This window comes from Pundamilia nyererei, unplaced genomic scaffold (assembly GCF_000239375.1).
Source record: "Pundamilia nyererei isolate P.nyererei 1_Seehausen unplaced genomic scaffold, PunNye1.0 scaffold00018, whole genome shotgun sequence".
In the NCBI taxonomy this organism is placed as follows: domain Eukaryota; kingdom Metazoa; phylum Chordata; class Actinopteri; order Cichliformes; family Cichlidae; genus Pundamilia; species Pundamilia nyererei.
Window position 1 is genome coordinate 4,935,125 of NW_005187419.1, and position 6,981 is coordinate 4,942,105.

At 42.8% G+C, this 6,981-nt stretch overlaps 1 protein-coding gene across 1 annotated transcript in view; it reads left to right on the plus strand.

The window, feature by feature from the left end:
- The first annotated feature begins 4,074 nt into the window (after positions 1-4,074).
- The window catches only part of syt3 (synaptotagmin III), a 41,578-nt gene continuing 38,671 nt past the window's right edge, over positions 4,075-6,981 (plus strand). Inside the window, exon 1 of the mRNA XM_005726263.1 lies at positions 4,075-4,363. The gene's annotated coding sequence lies outside the window, so the exon portion shown is untranslated. The remainder of the gene's footprint in view (positions 4,364-6,981) is intronic.

Below are 6,981 nucleotides of genomic sequence, written 5' to 3' on the forward strand. Positions count from 1 at the left end.
GAAATGTCAGCCCATAGTTTGACTCACTTTATTTTGACAACTGAAAGATACCAATTTTAGTCTCTGCGAACTACACCTCTCGAAAGTTAGAGGCAACTCCAAGTGATGATTCATAGCAGAAACTACTTGCGAGTATTCCGCTTTGGGAATTAGAAATTTCTTGTAAGGCAAAGTCTTCTATTAGTAAAAAGAAGATTACTAATCTAAAAGCAAAGCTACAAACTAACCTCACCCACAAATTGCATCATATTAAATAAAAATATTAATATATTTTTTTAAAAATTTAAGTCCTATTTAATCAGATTCATAACCCACATTCCAAACAAATTATTTTACCCTGCCCTATATTGTTTTTTTTTTTATTGCTTAGGGTTATTGTAAGGAATTAGAAATACAAGCCTTACAAGGTTAATAAATCTTTCAAACAGGGCTCTTTTTACTCATCACAGCAGAAGTTACCAACAGTGGCAAAAAATCTGAAGGGGGCAAAAATTAGCATGCACACCTTGATCTCATGTTTTCATCACTAATGACTGGAAAAGGACCCGATAAACACCCTAAATACCCCGGAGACAGTTTTCCCGGAATCGATGTAATCTGTACTCTTTCATGGCGAAAACAAACATCAGATGTTGGGCTTTTTTGTCCAGGATGAAGAAAGCTTACGTTTACAGACTCGCCTTTTATTTATTGGTCCTAAAATGCCACCAAGCACAGAGTGAAACACTGTCTTCAGGATGAAATCTGAAACCAAAGGCGCTTAGTGTTACTGTTGCTGAAGCTACAAGATTTATGTCTGAAATGGGCATTCCCTAGTCTGAGGAAGAAGCACAAGAATTGTTTACTGTTGCTTATATTTCTAAGACAAGTGAGAAGTTTAGTATACTCTTGTATACTAAACCCTAAGGCCTAAAAATTGAACCTGCAATCCCACGATTGCACTTCAGGAGCTGCGTGAGATCCTTAATTAATAACGGCATGAGCTCCATAGACTATAACATCCCTCACTACTAGTTAAGATACAGCAAAACATCTAATATCATTTATCACAGGAAACTGCCAAACCTGCTTGTATCAACAAAATTTCTGCAGACTAAAGACTTGAGAAGTATTTTGTACATAGCCAGCGTCATAAACTATTCGTCCACACTATTCCTCAACAATCCATTTACCCGTATTTTCTTTTAGGTTTGGAAATCAAACTCTAACACTTTTTGCAGCTTTGTTACTTACGTTAGTCTTAAAACATATTTGAATTTGGACTCAGACACATTTCGCACCATTGAGTTGACACCAACGGTCTTAGTCACTCTTAATCTCTTCATGGCTCTTCTCCCCTCCAGCCTTTTCTCGGTCTACTTTCTTTAGTACGTGTGCACGTGCTATTACATACATGCACGCTAAGTGCCTTGGAGTGTGCATGTGTGAATCGAGTGCCTTAGAGTGTTTTGTGTGCACATGGAGGAGTGGATAATTTGTTCCACATAAGAGCGATATTATAATGCCAGCACTCGTTTTAGGGGGAACAAGATTTCTGGTCTGACAGTGGCAGCTGCCTCCAGCTGAGCTCTCAATCCATTTGTTGTTTAACTTTCACTCTCTCTCGCCTCTCCTCTGTTTTTGTCCTGTTTCCCCCTCTATGTGTTCCTGTCCTCTTCTGTTGTGCGTCTCAGCCTCTCTCTGTGCTCTGCTTTGACAGTTAACAGAGGTCACTGTTTACTCTCATTTATCAGTCAATCATCGCCCGCTGCAGGGTTCCAAACACAGCTATTTTTCCATCATCTGTCCGTCTTTTTTCATCACTGCTTCCAGAAGGATGATGAACACAGTGTAATATAATTATAAGGTGTTAATTTGTTAAACTATGTGTGGCAAATACTCTTTTTAATATTATTTCCCGCCTAACTCTGAGAACATTCCTGCTTAATCTTCTCGGAATACATAAATGCTGTCAGGGTTTTATTATTTTTGTCAGCGTGACAAGTTATTAAAAATTGTGCTGGGAATAAATGTGGTCTGTGAAATAATATCACTTTGTCCGTTTGGATAAGTTGTAAGATCATGTTGAGTTATGGGATTTTATTGTTTTGCCATTGTGATCACTAAACGTTCTGCAGGAGCATTAGTCCTGAATTAATGTGATTTTTTTATAGACGTGGATTCCAAATGTTTTTTTCCAAATCTATGTCTTGATCTTTGCTCCCCATTAGCAAAATAAAAAGCCCAAGATCAAATTTGGATTCACTTAAGCCAGCCTAATTCAAATAACACCCCCACCATCACCGCCACCCCTTCCCCTTCTATCTCCCTCTTAGACCCATCTGAAGTCCGTGATTAGCATTTTTATGAATAAATAACAGTTTGATCTGTGCTATTTTTATTTTTTTAAGAGCTTGCATTTAGAATAGTTTTTGAGCCAAATGCATGTAGAATTTCCATACCCAAGTTTCTAACAAGGCCTAGATGTTCGCTTGTGCTGTGTGGCCCATTAGGTGTTGTTTGGGCACACTCTGGGAGAATGATTAATTCATCAGTGTGCCGTCTTTAAATATGAAGATGCTTGCTTCTGTCCCGACAACAGAACTCACAGTAGGAGGCCTTTCTTTTTGGACTGAAAAAGATTAATGCGCAGGCTTCCTGCTAACTATAAATATTAGCGGTTACTAATTATGCTGTGAAGTTAAACTATAGGCAAGATTTTAATGAGAAACATCCGCAGTGACTGGAAGAATACAGAAAAAACCAACAGATACCATGCACAGTGCGGAGACAGTAATGACTGGCGATATGGTCTGAAAAACACACATGGAGAACAAGTACAAAAGTGCGCGCTGTTCGCCGTGTTCATTTAACACGGCAGCAGGCCCATATGCTGTGAACATCTTGAGGGGCAGAGGGTTGACTTGCCTTACATAACTGTTAAAGTTAGCACCATCTCAACAGGAAGAAGAGAAGAAACCCTAATCTAGGGGTTTACACACTACTTTCCAATTATTGTTTTTCAGATAGATTTGATTTTTGTTGATGGAAGTGATACGATACAGAATGTGACATCTGGATATCAAAACGACTTCCCTATTACGTCCTCTCGCTGCTTGGTGTGCAAATTCAATTATAACTGAATTACAGCTTTTCTCATTTTGTTGGGTCGACCACTCTGGGAATATGTCAAGGGCCCCTGAAGACACCCTGGGAGACATCGCTTTAAAAGCAACCCCTCTCGTACAATGCCTAAACCTGTTCCCGGCTGACCGTGGTGAGTCCTCATTATCCTGCTCGTGATGTTATCATAAAACAGAGAAATATTTTTATGTGCATACACGAGGCCTGCAGGAATATCATAATCTAATCATGACTCCAATAAGCCTATGTCTCATTCTAACTAGATCATGTCCTCTGTATACTTCAACTGCTCTTCTCATGCTGCACACACATAACACACACACACCAGCCAGGTCCCTTTTTTTGGCTCAGAGCCGAACAACATTGACCCTCTATCCCATCTCTGCTCTCCACCACCTGACATCCTAGCAGCACCTCCTCTTCACACTACCCTATCCCCACCTCTACTCCCACCGTTTCTTCCTCTCATCCCACTGATGTTGCCATAAAAAAACGGCAACATTTTATGTGGCCCCCAACCCACTCACCACCAGCACTACATCACCTCTCCAGGGGCATATGCGGGAGTATCATTATCTAATCATAGCTCTAATAAGTCCAAACAAGATCCTGGGTGCTTCCATGTACCCTGCAGGCTCAGAGAGGCCAGTACCCTCCACACCATTTATAGACCCCCTCCATCCCTGCTTCCCACCAACACACACACACACTCCGGTACCCACAGGCCACTTCTCTCTCTCTTTTCCTCTACACGCCCCACATACATCAGTATGTCTTTAGCACTGGCTTGGCTGTACAGGCAGAGAGAGAGAAGAGACAGAGTATTAGTATTCAGAGCACAGTGAGGAAAAAAAGGAGAGGGAGCGAGCAAGCAGCAGAGAGAAAGAGAGAGAGAGTGAGAGGGAGGGGATAGTGAAATAGAGAGGAGGAAAAAACACAAGGAGGGGGAAAATTATAAGAGAAGAACACAGGAAACGGGAGGGAAAAGAGGGGAGGGGAGATATATCATATTGTTCATTTCTCTCTCTTAGTCTGCCATCCCGGTTGCGCGGCTTACTGCTCGGTGCCGTCTTGGAGAGGAAAAGAGAGTGAGAGAGAGAGAGCGAGAGAGAGGAGGGGTGGACAGAGCGAAAGAGGGCGGAATGCCCCTTTACAGGCGTCGCATCTGACTAGAACAGCGGAGAATCTCGTAATTCGGAAATTGGTCAGATAGGAGGACACTGCTTTCTGCAACACCAAGGTAGGGAGACCTTCCCTTTTGTTGCCCCCTTTCAGGCAGCATGCATGCGGGTCTGTGATATCCGCGATGTATGCTTTATTCGCGTCATATCTCCTTTGATCCTGCATCCCGCACCGTGCTCTGCTGAATGTGCCCTAAATCTCGCAGCATGTGTCTGTTTTCCATGAATATTTAATGTAGATTATTTGTGCATCACTCTGGCTCTTCTGTATTGCATTCTGCCATTGCATATTCGAGCCTATAGTGGGATGCATGCTGTGTGGAGGCAGTCTATAAGGTAACGGAGGCTGGTCTAGCCCATATGACAGATACCAGTGTCACAAGTGTATTAATGGCAGCTATCCTCACAGACGACAGTGATTAAACTTTTTTTTTTCCACGAGAACGACATGAGGTATGAGGCGAACAGACAGAGGGGTGCGCGCGCGAGCACGCAGAAAACACACAAGACAGGTTGACGTGCGTAAGACGTGCGTAATCCCCCTTCCACCCACACCCCAACCAGCCTACCCCACTCCCCCTCACCATCAAAGACACAGTTTCCTTCCCACCACAGAGAACCATATTTATGCAAATGGTCAAAAAAAGGAGAGAAAAAAACAGCCGCTGAGACACACTGACTCACCGACTCTTACATGGTGCTAGGTGAAAAATGAAGTGAAGGCGGCCCGTTGTCTGTGCGTGTGTGTGTGTGTGTGTGTGATTACACTCCCTGTCTGTAAATAGGTCCCGCTCTGCAGCTCCACGGGCTGTGCAAGAGACAGGAAGAACAGTACCAGTATCCCACGGTTCCTGGCTGGCCACTTGCTCTCTATTTCCTGTCCCATGTTATAGATAATTTAAACACTTGCAGCTCCAACAGGCCCAGAGTGGCAGAAAGCTGTGAAAACCTCAACAGAAACCCTGATATGTGTGAATGGAGGATAGAAATAAGTGGGGATGAAAGGAGACACTGCCTTTTTGAAAGCGAAGGGGTGTTTGGTTGAATGTTTATAGAGATATATGGTCTTTAGCTGATATTAACACTCACCCACCTCATGTTATTTATTTGCTGAGAGGGTGTCCAGGAGCTATTATAGGACTGGCTAAATTGGAACAACCTCGAGGCTGAGGCTGAGCAAAGCTATTACCTCTAGTCAATAGACATTAATATCCCCATGCTCAATCTCGGCCTCATACAGCGCCAAGTCTGTCCCCGTGAAACCGCTCCACTGGAGTAACCAAAAAGATGTGTTGTAGTAGCCCTATCTGTTTACCCTTGTGCATCAATCCGTCACAGCCGAGTGAGCAAAGAGGAGCGATGATAGCATTGTCTCAGGCAGACATCGCTGTGGCCTCAAAAGGAAGTGATGCAAAACAGAAAGGAGGATATGCCGGCACTGGTGGAGAGAGGTCATGACCTCAGTGCATCAGGCATACTCCTGACGAATAGGGAATGATCTGAGGATACAAGAGTACATCGATTTGAGGTGGTATAAAACATGATACAGCCCAGCAGGGTAGAGCGCAGCTGATAGCATCAAAGTCCAGAATAGAGAGGATAGGGTCACGGGGCCAAGATGCCAGTCTACGGAGTACGGCTGACTTGAAATGAGAGAAAAAAAAGTTAATGTGAAAACTGCCAAAACATCAGAAGTGTGAAATTCACTTAAACACTTAACCGAATTAGCAGACTTTCGAAACAAAAACATAAACAAAACCTTTCAGGCAAAAACGAGAGGTTCAATTAGAGATGACTTCCAGGTACAGATGAAAACAAAAGAAGGCGCGTGGCAGCAGATAGAAAGACTTGAAAGCACGTTCAATGAGATCCGCCTGAAACATCCTATTAGGTATAACCAATGGATTAGTCTCCTTTGTCTACAGAAGCATTATGTTCTGACATAAAAAGGCTCTGACTGGTCTCAGTTTTGCAATTATGAAGGTGTTCAGTTTTACCTCCATGAAAATAGTTTGACATTTTAGCAATAAACAGTAATTCTGTTTAGACCAACCTTAAGAGAGAAAGGAGCTGAATAGGAGGAAAAGAGGGTTTTATGATCTTACACCGCCTCAGACTGTGGGGTGAACTGAGAAATTAAATTCCAGAAAAAAAACCCCAAAAACTCAAGGTAATACTACAACTGCTGTTTCCACTGCTGATGATATCGATCCAGGTGCCTTTGAACTGGAAAAACTAAAATTGTAGAAGACCCACATGTGATGTATTTCATTCAGCACACAGACAAATATATTATTATGCTAAATGACCATATTGGGTTGCAAAAGATCACAGGTTTGTGGTAAGCATCTGAATGTCTTCTGCTTCTTATTCAGCAGACAGCAGCGACTCACATGTCTTATCACTGTAATTCCCGAACCCGGCTGAGGTGTGTGATTCTTCCTTCAGAGGCAGATTCCACATACAGATTTCAGCTTTCACTCCCGCTCTCCAACATGATCCTTGTTACTGAAAAACCTGCCCCCTGGGTTTTTATCAAATTCACATTCGCCACACTCAAGGATTTCTGTTTTGTTTGTAGCAGCTGTCAGTGGAATTTCTGAGCGAGGGAGAAAAACCACTGTAATTCTTGTGTGAGGGAGGTGCTGCGCTAAAAAATAAGAAATCCAATACCCCC